At 37.0% G+C, this 14638-nt stretch overlaps 1 protein-coding gene across 1 annotated transcript in view; it reads right to left on the bottom strand.

The window, feature by feature from the left end:
* The window catches only part of COL24A1 (collagen type XXIV alpha 1 chain), a 366899-nt gene that overhangs the window by 168302 nt on the left and 183959 nt on the right, over window positions 1-14638 (bottom strand). The window lies entirely within an intron of this gene.

Here is a 14638-nt window from a genome sequence, read left to right as displayed (position 1 = left end):
TTGAGGAGAACAACCAGCCACTTGGGGGCAATTTCACTCTGGAAAGGCCAAAGATTTATTCTAACAGAAATAACAAATCAGAGAATGGGTTTCTTTCTTATCCTCAGATCTCAACTAGCAGCAATATCTGATGGCTTACAAAGTGTCTAATCTATCTTACAAGATCGCAAAAACATCATGTCAGACCACGGTACCCATTTTACAGCAAATAAGTTGTGAAAGTGGGCTTATGTTCATGCAATATAGTAGTTACATTATATGACAATAAGAAGCTGATGGAGCACTGGAATAGCACGCTAAAGGAGCAGTTAAAGTGCCAGCTAGGAGGTGATACTTTTTTTTTTTTTTAAGATTTTATTTATTTATGACAGAGAGAGAGAGAGCGAGAGCACATAAGCAGGAGGAGCAGAAGGAGAAGGAGAAGCAGGCTCCCCGCTGAGCAGGGATCCCAATGTGGGGCTCAATCCTAGGACTTTGAGATCATGACCTAGCCGAAGATAGTTGCTTAACTGATGGAGCCACCCACGCACCACCCAGAGGGGATAGTTTTTAAGGATAAAGCACCACTCTATAGCATAAAAAAGTATACACACCAAATCAAAGACAGTTTTATGGCACTGGATCTCCAACAGGAAATAGTCATTGGTCTTGGAACCAAGGGGTGGATGCAGAATTAATCCTACTTACTACCACTCCCAACATCTCTGTGGAGGATCCTATACTTTCCATCCCCACAAAATGTAAGCTCTGCCAGAATAGAGGTCTTGGTCCCCAAAGAGGACATATTTTCATTAGGTGACACAGTAAGAGTTCCATTGATCTACAACCTATGGCTCAAAGTGCCCTTTGAGCACTTCAAGTTCTCTGTATCTGGGCCCCAGAAAGCAAGGAAGACTCATTATTGTGGCATAGTTAATTCACCCTGATCATTGTGGAAAACATGGATATCATTTGTGGTTCTAAAGCTAGCTGCAGTGTTTGGGGCTATAATTTGTAGTGCTAATTCCTTTTCTAAGTTTTCCCTCAGGAAGAGAAACTACCAGAAACCTAGAGGAGCAACTCCCTGAAAGGACATGAAGTCAATCCAAGTAACACAAGGAGTAAACGGCTGTGAACATCAAGATGGGCCATCGACATACATCATCAAGGAAGAATGTTGCCTAAGCTGTCATCAGCTTCATGTCTTCACCTTCAGAGGGCCTTCCTGACCAATGCGCACCCCAGGGTGACCCATATACCATGAGTACTTGAGTTGGAGCATAAAAGCCCAGCCATTCAGCCCAGCATGATGAGTTTATAAAGGATTCAGAGCTTCCTATAGGAATGGTTGAGATTTAAGTAGGGCCTGTATCAATTTGACTTCTCTACCTATTCAACGCTGTTTCCTCTTCCTCTTTTCTGCAGTGTTACTTCCTAATAAATACCCTGCAGCAAAACGCTATCTCAGCAGTCTGCTTCTAGAATATCCCACTTGTGTTCAGTTTCTCTCTAAATGTGAGCCTCAATGTACAGAGGGCCATGCAATTATTACAAGTGTCAGCAAGTCCATACACAGGTGCTGAGAGTATGCTAAACACAGAAAAGCAGGACTACCATTTGTTGGTCTGTGAAAATGATCTTCATTTGTGAAAAGACTGGAAGTCACTAAGAGTAGTCTGAATTAGTAAAGGCAGAATCCCTTTATATATATTCCCTTTGACCAGATGTAACGGCTATGCTTTAGTGTAGCTACTAACGTACACACCATCAACCTACTTTTAATGCCTGGGTAATGACCGCTACCACCATTGGGATAAACTGAATGCTTTATCCTTTTTACTAAAAGGGAAGAAATTGTTTCTTACATATATATGGTTTCTAGGGATTGACTTGCAGGTCCAAAGTATAAGAAAATAGCATTTGGAATGTATCCCAAATGCAACCTGAGGGAGACTCTCTGAGATAGCATCTGGAGTGAGATTTCATCCCTTTCCCTTTGTACTAAGTTATAAATCTTCTCTTGATAGATTGGGGACGAAACTTTTCAAGCTCACCAAAGACTGAGGACACTTTGGCAGCAAAAAATTATAGATTATAATTTGTTTTCCAGAATATTTTACTTACTGTACAAAAAATTCCTTAACTCTACTTCTCTTTCAAGTAAGGTACACTTATATACAGACACTATCACTATACCAATATCTGGTGCCTAAGAATTTAAATAAACCAAATGAGGAAACCATGTAGCATAGTGATTATGATAAATCATACCTGTTACTAAATAGAGGAAATAGCTCTCTTAATTTTTTTCTGGAATAATGTATAAGTAAATAAAAACAGTGATTACTCATCTGTGTTATCTACTGTCTTTGAAACCAACAATGTGCCTAATTAGCCTTATTAATTTAAAGTTTCTGAAAAATGAAGATAAGCTATCTATAAACACTGGCGACTTACTAAAGAAAAGCCAATTATTTAGAAAGCCTGCATTCATTAACACTTTAGAAAGTATAGAAGTGCCCTAAAATAATTTCATTCATCAGTCAAACAAACATTTGAGAATACAATACATGCCAGATATTAATGAATAATACAGAAAATTTATACAGTCAGTTAAATTTAAAATACAGACAAGCATTTCATTATTTTAGAGATTCCCGATTGGACAATAGTTTATTGTGGCAACGGCTCCTCTACTTCAGACTGTTGGCGTTTAGATATACAGGTTTTCTAAAATATATAACTCAATGGTCTGCTCAGTATCCAAACAGGGATTTCAGTTTCTGACATTTCTCTAACAACTACTTGACACTTACTTCCTTGGATCATACATGTAGTCATGAAATAAAAGTTCAGAACGAAGTTTTGCCTCAAGAAGGTCTGGCAATAATTAAAAGAATATGCCTGGAATGTCGACTCAACAGATGCTTTTACTCACACTTAGGTTATGAGAAGCTTGAGAATAGAAAGGCAACTGGTGCTGTCCTCCCTGCACTAAATTGCTTGGCATCTGTTGTCCACATTACTCTGCTCTCCTGAATGAGTCTCATGACAATAAATCAAAGGTGATAAAGTGAGTATCAACATAGGGCTACCCCTAATCTTGGTTGAACTTCTTAAATTATTGATTAGAAAAATAAGCTGGATGAGAAATAAGAGGAATTCTCCCGCTGTGACACTTGTGTTGCAAAAACATTTGAACTGTAAGCTCTTCCTAAAACTCTAATAAACTAGCAAGATCACTCACAGAAAAGAATATGTGCTTATAATTACAGCATATTTTTCCACATATAAAGCATTAAATTAGTTCTGCATTCTTTCATGCAGATCTCATATGTCTTGAGTTTAGTGTGTCTGTGTGTCTCTGTGTGTGTATTCTATCTGTAAACAAAATCAGAGTCAGAAAATCTGTTGTCTGATGACTCCCACCAAACCCCCCTTCCACCAAAATCTCTGTACCTAAAAATGAGGAAAATAACAGTGTGGTATTGGTAGTTACTAAAAAGTTGAGTTCTAGTTTAGACCTTCATTCATGAAGCAAGTCATGGAATAAGTTTGGGTCTCATCCTTTCAATTCTAAAAAAGAAAAAGGATGGACTAGATGATCTTTCTCTTACAGTCCAGTACTAAAATTCCATAATCTTTCTCAAAGTTTCCAGTACTGAGATTCTAAAGTTTAATCACAGGAAGATGAAAAGCACCCAGGTATTTAAAGATACTTAAAACCTTTTGAACAGGTGGCAAAGAGATGTAATATTTTTTAAATTGGAATACTTTTATTTCATAGTGAGGAAGGTGTAACTGCCATTCAGAATCTTCAACATCACTATAGAAATGATTTACTGACAAATATCTACAGGAGGCAGACTTTGTGATCTCTCTTAGACCTTTATTTTCTTTAAACTCATTTTTTATTACTTAAAAAAAAAAGCTTCTAACTTGAATAAACTCTTTGAGAGTGGCATGTGTTCTGTTTGTCTTGATGTTCATCTCAACTAATCTCATTGCCTAGCAATATCTTACTTAGCACAGAGCAGGTGCTCAGTAAATATCTATAGAATGAATGCACAGCATAAATTGGATGCTGGATTCGTCTTTTTTTTTAATTCCAGTATAGTTAACATACAGTGTTACATTTAGTTTCAGGTATATAATATAGTGATTCAACAATTCTATATATTACTCAATGCTCATCCCAAGTGTACTCTTAATCCCCTTCACTTATTTCACCCATACCCCCACCCATTTCTCCTCTGGTGAACATCAGTTTGTTCTCTTTACAGTCTGTTTTTTACTTTCTCTCTTTTTTTGTTTGCTTTGTTTCTTAAATTCCACATATGACTGAAATCTTAAGGTATTTGTCTTTCTCTGACCTATTTTACTTAGCATTATACCTTCTGGATCCATCCATGTTATTGCAAATGACAAGATTTCATTCTTTTTATGGCTGAATAATATTCCATTATATATATATATCACCTCTTCTTTATCCATTCATCTATCCATGGACACATGGGTGGCTTCCATAATTTGGTTACTATAAATAATGCTTCAATAAACATAGGGTGCACACATCCTTTTGAATTAGTGTTTATGTATTCTTTGGATAAATACCCAGTAGTGTAATTACTGGATAGTATGGTAATTCTATTTCTAATTTTGGAGTAAAATCTATACTGTTTTCCACAGTGGCTGCACCAGACTACATTTCCACCAAAAGTGCATGATGTTTTTTTTCTCCCATCCTTGCCAACATCCTTATTGTTTCTTATGTTTTTTATTTTAGCCATTCTGACAGGTGTGAGGTGATAGCTCATTGTAGTTTTCATTTGCATTTCCCTGACGATGAATGATGTTGAGCATCTTTTCATATGTCTGTTGGCCATGAATGCCTTCTTTGGAGAAATGTCTATTCATGTCTTCTGCCCATTTCTAATTGGATTGTTTTTTTGGTGTTGAGCTGTATACAGTCTTTATATATTTTTGATACTAACACTTTATCAGATATGTCATTTGCCAATATCTTCTCCCAGTCAGTAGGTTGTCTTTTAGTTTTGTTGATTGCTTCCTTTGCTGTGCAGAGGCTTTTTATTTTAATGTAGCCTTAATAGTTTATTTCTGCTTTTTTCTCCTTCCCTCAGAGACATATCTCTGTGAGGGCTGCAAATGAACTGGTAAGTGTGGTTATCCTCCCCTCTCCTTGGGGCAGGAGTTACTTTGGAGTGGTGCTGGACCCTACTGGGGCTGCTTGCACAGTGCCATACTTGTGGTACCCCTTTGGAGGGGCTCCAGACAAGGGCACACTGGAAGGGCAAGTCTATAGAAGACTTGAGGCAGGGGCAGGGCTTGCAGTGCCAGTAAGATCCATGCTGGTCCACTGTGGGAGGAGACATTCAGTCACCCGGGAAAACTCCTGCTAGACTGGGTGTACTGGAAGGGGCATTTCAGCAGAAGCGCATGGGGTGGGGCACGCTGTTGACCGGCTGGTTGGAGAGTGTTTCACTGTGCTGATTCCTACAGATGTCCTTGTATCTAGGCGAGGAGGCATGGAAGGGAAATGGTGCCTACCAGCTTTTTGTTCTTGGAAAGTCTTCCAAAGGTCCCTGCTCTTCAGCACAAGCGCTGAGATTAGTAAATAAATCTTCCTATTTACCCCAGGCATTTTTTCAAACTGCTGATTCTGTGCTATATCTCCATGGGCTGTTTGGTGTGCTCCCCAAAGTGGAGATTGCTGCTTTTTAAAGTTCCAGGTGTAAAGTCTCACCAGTTGTTAGACCCCTCTGGTTTTCAAAGCCAAGTGTTACAGGGATTTGTCTTCCCTTTGCAGGTCTTCCATGCCTGGGGTACCTGGTGTAGGTATCTGTTCCCCTGCTCTCTCTATGCCTGCTGTGCCCTCCCTCCTGGAGACAGTCCCAAGGGTCCGTTTGGCTACCAACTGACTCTCTGTCCTACCCTCCTCAATATGGCCTCTTTACATTTGGCTGTGGAGAGTCTGCACTGCCTAATTTCGGGTCATTTTCTGGGTTATTTGTACTGATGTGGGTGTTATCTAGTTATATTCATGGGGTGAGGTGAGCTCAGGGTCCTCTTATTCCACCATCTTCCCCAGAAATTTCAGATGTTGGAATCTTAATTAAAACATTGAAATGGTGGAAGTTCCCATAGTTTACTTATATATAAAAATGTGATGATCTTTACTTCCCTACTTAAATTATTAAAAAATAAGGAAGGAAAAGTAGAGATCAGAGAGGAAGAAGGATGTCCTCAAGAGACTTTCTTCTTTCTTTATGAAATAACAAATATTTTTGAATTTGTCTGCGAACTGGCTGGACAATGGTTCTTTGCAAGACCATTTGACTGACGCATATGATATTCTTAGGGCTCAAGTGTAAGAGAGCATCTTTAAGATATGTTGCAAAACAAACAAACAAACAAACAAAAAAACAAAACCTGAAAATCTCTCCTAAGAGTGAAGATATCATTTGCCACAATGAAATTATGCTGGGTCATATTTGTCATTTCTTTCTTACATCATTTATTCCTGCTAGTTCTGAGTATCTATCCATTTCATTTTGACCTCATTAAGTGATTGGCTTATTCTTGCCTCATTCTGCATATGGCATGATGTTGCTCACTAATTCTCTAGTATTAACTCTTACAGACCTTGGTTTTGGTTTTGTCACATTGTAGAATATGCTGGGTAAGTTAGTAATCTCACTAGTACCCTAGCACAGGTAGAAAACTCGCTTTCAGCAGAGAGCAGGTCCTTGAACATTTACTGTGCTGACGATAAACGTAATAGCATTGTGCTGAAAATATTGAAGCTTAATGATGCCCTCACTGCCTGTTTGAGAAGGTGAAGCAATTTCACAAAATCCCCACGTGAGTTCTTAGATTCCTCATACTCCTGACTTTCTCCAAAAAGGTTAGCAATGTAGCCATGTATACCACCATGCTGGTCATATCATCTTCCCCATTACTCAACTCAGGAAATCAAAAATAATAAGATACTTAGGGATAAACTGAACCAAGAATGTAAAAGATCTGTGTCCTGAAAACTAAAGACATTGATGAAAGAAACTGAAGAAGACACAAATAAAATATCCTGTGTCCACGGACTGGAAGAATTAATATTGTTAAATTGTCCATACTACCTAAAGCAATCTACATATTCAATGCAAGATTCCTATCAAGATTCCAATGGCACTATTTACAGAAATAGAAAAAATAATCCTAAAATTTGTATGGAACTGCAGAAGACCCCAACCAGCCAAAGAAATCTTGAGAAACAACAAAGGTGGAAGTAGCACACTTCCTAGATTTCAAATTATATTACAAATCTGTAATAATAATAATATGGTATTGGAATAAAAAGAGTCACACAGATCAATGGATCAGAATAGAGAGCCTAGAAAAACCCATGCATATACAGCCTATGAATTTATGACACAGAAGCCAGGTATACTCAATAGGGAAAAGACAGTCTCTTCAATAACTGGTATTTGGAAAACTGGATAGCCACAGGCAAAGAATGAAACTGAACCTTTATCTTATAGCCTACACAAAAATCAGTTCAAAATGGGTTAAAGACTTTTAAGACCTGAAACCATAAAACCCCTAGAAGAAAATGCATAAAAAGGGTAGCTCCTTCACATTGGTCCTGGCAATATTTTTTTAGACTTCACAGCAAAAGCAAAGGCGACAAAAGCAAAAATAAACAAATAGTACCACATCAAACTAAAAAGTTTCTTCATAGCAAGGTAAGCATCAACAAAATGAAAAACAGAATAGAAGAAAATATTTGCTAACTACATATCTGATAAGGGGTTAATATTCAAATTTACAAGGAACTCATACAAATCAATAGCAATAAATAAATAAATAAATAATCCAATTTTAAAATGGGCAAAGGGGCTCCTGGGTGGCTCAGTTGGTTAAGCGTCCAGCTCTTGATTTAGGCTCGGGTCCTCAGGGTCACAGGATTGAGCCTTGCATTGGGGTCTGTACTCAGTGCAGAGTCTGCTTGTCCCTCTCCCTCTGCTCCTCCCCCCCACTCTCCCTCTATCTCTAAAATACAATCTTAAAAAATATAAAAAATAAATTTAAAAAAATAATAAAATGGGCAAAGAATTTGCATAGTCATTTTCCCAAAGAAGATATACAGATAGCCTTCTGGTACATAAAGGTGCTTAGCAGCACAAGCCATCAGGGAAATGCAAATCTCCACCACAATGAGATACCACTTCCCACCTGTTAGAATGGCTACTATCAAAAAAGACGAAAGATAATAAAGGTTAGCAAGGATGTAAAGAAAGGGAAACCCTTATATGCCGTTGGTGGAAATAGAAACTTGTACAGCCCTATGGAAAACAGTACGGAGGTTCTTCAAGAAATTGAGAATAAAACTACCATATGACCTAGTAATTCTACTTCTCCATATATATCCAAAGGAAATTCATTATTATCTTGAAGAGATATCTGTACTCCCATGTTCAAAACAGCATTATTTACAAAAGGCAGTATATAGAAACAACCTAAATGTCTGCCAGTGTATGAATGGATAAAGAAAATGTGATATATAGCACAGTTATAAGATGAATAAGGCCTGAGGACCTAATGTGTATCACTGTGACTATAGTTGGTAACAACGTATTGGGAAATTAAAATTTTCTAAGAAAGTAGAACTTAAATTTTTTCACATACACATAAAAGGTAAATATGTAAGGTGACAGATGTGTTAAACAACTCTATGGGGGAATTCTTTTGCAATGTATATGTATATTAAACCATCACACTTTGCACTTAAAATATCTTACAATGTTATTTGTCGATTACACCTCAATAAAGCTGAAAAAATGAACTGATATAATAGAAAATTTTATTACTGGACATTTTCAGTGATCTTTGATAATCATTGATAATCATTTCTTGAAGTAGAAGACCTCAAGAAAAAGAAAAAGAAAATGCTTAGAAGAGGGGTTTGAATGGGTTTGGGAGGAGGGGTGATGAGTATAGATTTGAATCCAATGAGTCTGAGGTATAATTTTTAACTTTAAAGGAAACTACAGATCAGAGAAAGCTTTTGGATTTACCTTCATCCATTATTTATTTCTTAAATATAAGTTACACTTCATATTTAGGCTTTGCTTCACAGCCCCTGGTGTTTAAAGAACTTAATCTAGTACTGGAAAACCATGTAAATAAGTAAGGGCAGTAAATGATGGTAGAAGCATGTATAAGGTATAGAGAATAAAGCAATTGAGGCTTGGAGGAGGTGATGCTTGATCTGACTTGTGGAAGGACAGTAGGTATTTGTGAACCAGAAAAGACAGGAAGGACATTACAAGTAAGTAATAAGAGCCAGGTGAGCCGTGACCACTCGTGCCTTACCTCCCTCCAGCTACTCTGAACTCCTTAGAATATAGTTTTGCAAACACCGCAGATATTTCATGCCTCCATATATATATATATATATATATATATATATATATATATATATATATATATATATATATATATATATTTAAGATTTTATTTATTTATTTGACAGAGATAGAGACAGCCAGCGAGAGAGGGAACACAAGCAGGGGGAGTGGGAGAGGAAGAAGCAGGCTCATAGCAGAGGAGCCTGATGTGGGGCTCGATCCCACAACGCCGGGATCACGCCCTGAGCCGAAGGCAGACACTTAACGACTGCGCCACCCAGGCGCCCCAAATGCCTCCATATATTTTATTCTCATGCTGCTGTTCCCATTGAAATGTCCTTCCTTATTAAGATTGCTCACAAGAATATGTCATACTTTCAGACTTTGCTCAAGCACACGAAAGTCCTTTAAGATACAGCTAGTAGCAAATAAATTAGAAAAATTACCTTTCATTCTTAATTTGTTTCAGTTCAATCATATAAAACATATACTATTGTCAATGTAAAATGTGTTAGGCATGTGTTCATTGCTGTGGGAGACAGTTTTCTGTATAGATAATTCAAATAAAAAGGTAACTGGTATAAAGCAAAATAAACTAAGGACCATGATAATGTAGATAAAGTACTGAAAGGCTTAACAAAGAAAGAGACTGAATCTAATTTTGGGCAGGGATTACCAGAAAACACTTCATGATAGAGCAGATGATTTGAGAGCAGTGTTGAGAGTGGCTGCTAGGCAGACAATGGGAGTGGGGAAATGAAGGCCTTCAGAGGTGACAGAAACAATCCGAACAAAGGCATATATAAGTGGGTTCCTTTTAAGAAACATTTAATGGCCCAGTTTGGCCTAGTAAATTGGGAAGTGTGAGAAATAATAACTATAAGGATAGGTGAGGGATATATTGCAGGAGGTCTTAACAGGTTGAAAAATTCTTATCTATATTTTTAAGGCTTCTACAGACTCATTTTCCCCCCTTAAAATCTACTACGTCCCATCCCCCTATCATTTTTGGAGGAGCGTGTATCATCTAGGTCTTTCCAGATTTCAGTGACTAAAATGATTTTATTGTTAATGATATAATCAACACATCAAAGAAACACAGATTTTAACAGAGAATTTTTCCAAAACTCATTAGTCAGAAAAAAATAAAACCCTCAAAAAACTGAGCATGTAAGACTTCTATCTCAGCAGCTATGAACTTTGCATCTGGAACCGAAGACATAGAAAGGTTATATAATTATAAAAAGTTTTCTATAAGACACAAAGCTGGCTGTATTTATGGCTAAAAAAGGGAAGATTTCGCTTAATTATTTTTCCTATAGTCAAAAGGAGAGTATTAAACATATATCTCTTTGAACAAAAATGCTGTGATGTTCCCCTCAGGCTGTTTTGTCAAATTGATGACAAAAAAAGAGATGTTTCATAAACAGAAGATAGAATGCAAACGCAAAATACCTCAACCTAATGGGGTACAGGTCTAATGACAGTCCTTATAACTTTTCCCGAAGTAATGGGGAACAAAGCTCACCGAATCGTAATATATGGAAATCTGTTGACTCAGAACAGAACTTCAAAAATACATGTATAATGTTCAGAAAAATGTTTCCAATGAACTTGTGTACATAAAAAGCAGATTTCTTTGTTCTTGGAAAATACTTCCTGATAAGATTCTTAAGTGTTTGTTGAGGGGGAAAAAAAAGAGACGAATTGCAGTAGAGTATTTTGGAGGTAAATGTGGTCTACATATAAATGCAAATTAATTCATTATGTGAATGCTTAGTACACAAAATCAGTGCATGGTAGCAACACAGCATGTCTGCTAGTTTAATCTGCTTTTTTATTTGAAGAAATCACATTCACATGTAGTGCTTTTTTATTAATAATAAAAGAGTAATGAAGCAGAAATGCATATGGCAGATTCATTTAATAAAGACAGATGTATCCCAGATAAAGTGTAACTTTCTGTGAAAGGAAAGGCAAACTAGAGCCTGTAGGCCAATCCTGCCTGCTGTATATTTCTTTTTTTTTTTTTTACTATTATTTTTAAAGATTTGTTTATTTGAGAGACAGAGAGCGCACAATGGAAAATGGGGGTGGGTGGGGGTGGAGAGGCAGAGGGAGAGGGAGAAACAGACTACCTGCTCAGCAGGGAGCCTGACACAGGGTTCTATCCCAGGACCCTGAGATCATGACCTGAGCTGAAGGCAGACACTTAACCGACTGAGCCACCAGGTGCCCCTTTTCTATTATTTTTGTAAATAAAGTTTTATTGGGAACACAGCCAGAGTCATTCATTTCCATATTGTCTAAGAGAGTTTCTGTAAGTGGTAGAGAGAGTTGAATAGTTGTGACAGAGATGATATGGCCTGAAAGTCTAAAATACATATCTGGCCTTTTATAGAAAAGTTTGCTGACCCATGTTCTAAAACGAATGTAGCTCCTTAAGGTCCAAATTCAGTACATCGGTTATGTAGACCTTATGTATTTCTTTTAAAGATCAGAACCATAAAAATTTTTCACTAGCCTTACTCTCAGATTCAAAAACTGCATTTTCCTTCTATAAGAGCTGTAGTGCCACCAGGTAGCCCAAGGTAACACCTTTACCCTGGTCCCTACCTTTACTTCCATCAGGTCACCCCATTCTTTGACATGAACAAGAAATGTATTCTTTATCTTATAAATTCTGAGCATAAAAACATCATTAGAAGTCTATTTTTATTGATGTGTAAATATCTAAATAAAATAAAATAGTACACTACTAATAAATGAAAATAGCGTATTTTTAAAAAACATTTTACTTATTTGAGAGAAAGAGAAAGAGAGATAGCACAAGCAGGGGGAAAGGGAGTAGCAGAATCCCTGCTGAGCAGGGAGCCTGACATGGGGCTCAATCCCAGGACCCTGGGATCATGACCTGAGCTAAAGGCAGACACTTAACCAACTGAGCCACCCAGGTGCCCCCAAAATAGTGTAGTTTTTACGCAAACATAGCTTCAAGGGAAGTCCCTTATCACTCCCTTCTAACCTAAGTGCTACCCCAGACCCCTTCTATATAGAAATTTAGAGCTTCCGTTTCCTCAAAAACTGTGATTACCACATTGTAGTTATTTCTAATTGAGAAAACACTAACATGATTTTAGTCAAATAAAGCTGAGGGTTTGTTATCAACATATATATCCTTACGATAGGCATGAAAACAATTTTTTCTTCTTCTTCTTCTTCTTCTTCTTCTTCTTCTTCTTCTTCTTCTTCTTCTTCTTTTTTTTTTTTTTTTAAGACTATCTTCTAGGGTGCCTGGGTGGCTCAGTCTTCCGCTCAGGTCATGATCCCAGGGTCATGGGATCAAGCCCCACATCAGGCTCTCTGCTCAGCAGGGAGCCTGCTTCTCCCTCTCCCCCTGCCTGCCACTCCCCCTGCTTGTGCTCTCCCTCTCTCTGTCAAATAAATAAATAAAGTCTTAAAAAAAAAGAGTATCTTCTATAATAGGACTCATGTTTTGATGAAATATGTGTATAATTTTTTACTCATTTTTTAGATGACAAATCATTTGAGGATCAAGCCTTGTATATCTGGCACATAGTAAGTATTCAATAAGCATCTTTTGACTGATTGAATAAATGAAAGAAATAAGTTTATCAGTGTGAAATCATGGGATAATAATCTTTTTTCATGATTCTTTTTTTTATTATTATGTTATCTTTAAACCCATTTGGATTCTGAATCTTAATGTCCCAGGCTCAAATACAGAATTGCATTAAATGTGATTTTACAAAATAACCCTTAGGAGTAAGTCCTGAAAAACCAAAGGAAACTAAAAAAACAATTATTTTGGGGTGCCTGGATGGCTCAGTCAGTTAAGTGTCTGCCTTGGTCTCAGGTCATGGTCCCAGGGTCCTGGTTTCGAGTCCTGCATTGGGCTCCCTGCTCTCTGGGGAGACTATTTCTCCCTTTCCCTCTGCCTGCTGCTCCCCCTGCTTGTGCTCTCTATCTCTCTGTCAAATAAATAAATAAAATCTTTAAAAAATTATTATTTTTATCAATTCTAAAATAGGTAAAGTGATCAAGCTTATGTTTCCTTAGTCAGAAGGCTAATAGCGTCCCAGACAGTAGCATACTAAATGCTTACATGTGAAAAAGACTAATGTTATTGTTTGTGTTTGGAAGCACAAACTTCTATTTTCATCTCTCTTCTATTTGATTACTTTGAAGCAGTGTATTGCTATTTCAATTGGGCAATCTGGAAACTTCATTAGACTAAGAAGGGTTCTCTTATTACTCTTTAATATGATATATATGATACATACCTTTTCCCTATGTTACTCCATAAATGTTGGATCTCATTCCTTTTCCCAGAATATTTTACTTTTTACCTGTCACTGAATGTACATTGAGTAAGGATAAAAGAAAAAAATATATACTTAATATAAAGTATATAAACTTTTATATTTCTAAGATATGCTGGGCTTTCAGTACCTTCTGTGTTTTTAGCTCTAGCACAGTTTTGTGTGTATTATTCATTCCCCCCCAGATAGAAATTTTGCCTTTTACATTTATTTTATAATCATGTGAATTTTTTTCATTTTTGTTAGTTTCCCCTTAATAACCACTTATATGTGCTTTAATTTTGGTCTACCTCTTATGACATTTGCTTTTGTGACATGAACAATTTTCTGTAAACTTCATTTTTCCATGTACTTCAACTTTCATAGCTGTAGAAAAAAGTTCTGTAGGACTACACTTAACAGAGTTTTGTTATTTTCCTACTAATTTACTTCTCTTTTTATAATGAGATGTCATAAATGTTGAAAAAATGGTATATTTTATAGCCCAAAGGACTCAGAAATTCTTCCACCTTTATGAACATTTCAACTTTTCCCAGAAATTTGTTGATTCTATTTTCTTAGAATAATCTCCTGTGTTTGTGATTTAAAAACTATTGACGTCTCAGGGGCCTGGGTGGCTCAGTCAGTTAAGGGTCAGACTCCTGATTTCAGCTCAAATCATGATCTCAGGGTTGTGAGATCAAGTCCCAGGTCAGGTTCCGTACTCAGCATGGAGTCTGTTTGAGATTCTCTCCCTCTTCCTCTGTCCCAATCCCCCCATCCCCCACTCTACACTCTAAAATAAATAAATAAATCTTTAAAAGAAAACACTATTGGCATCTCATTTATGAAATAATAGCTCATCTTGGAGTTATTTGCACCTTGTTTTCAGAGAATGGTAGGTTTCAAATT

The sequence above is a fragment of the Ursus arctos genome, unplaced genomic scaffold, assembly GCF_023065955.2.
Source record: "Ursus arctos isolate Adak ecotype North America unplaced genomic scaffold, UrsArc2.0 scaffold_12, whole genome shotgun sequence".
NCBI classification, from domain to species: Eukaryota; Metazoa; Chordata; class Mammalia; order Carnivora; family Ursidae; genus Ursus; species Ursus arctos.
Note: the sequence above shows the minus strand (reverse complement) of the source record. Positions and strands in the feature narration are given on the sequence as shown.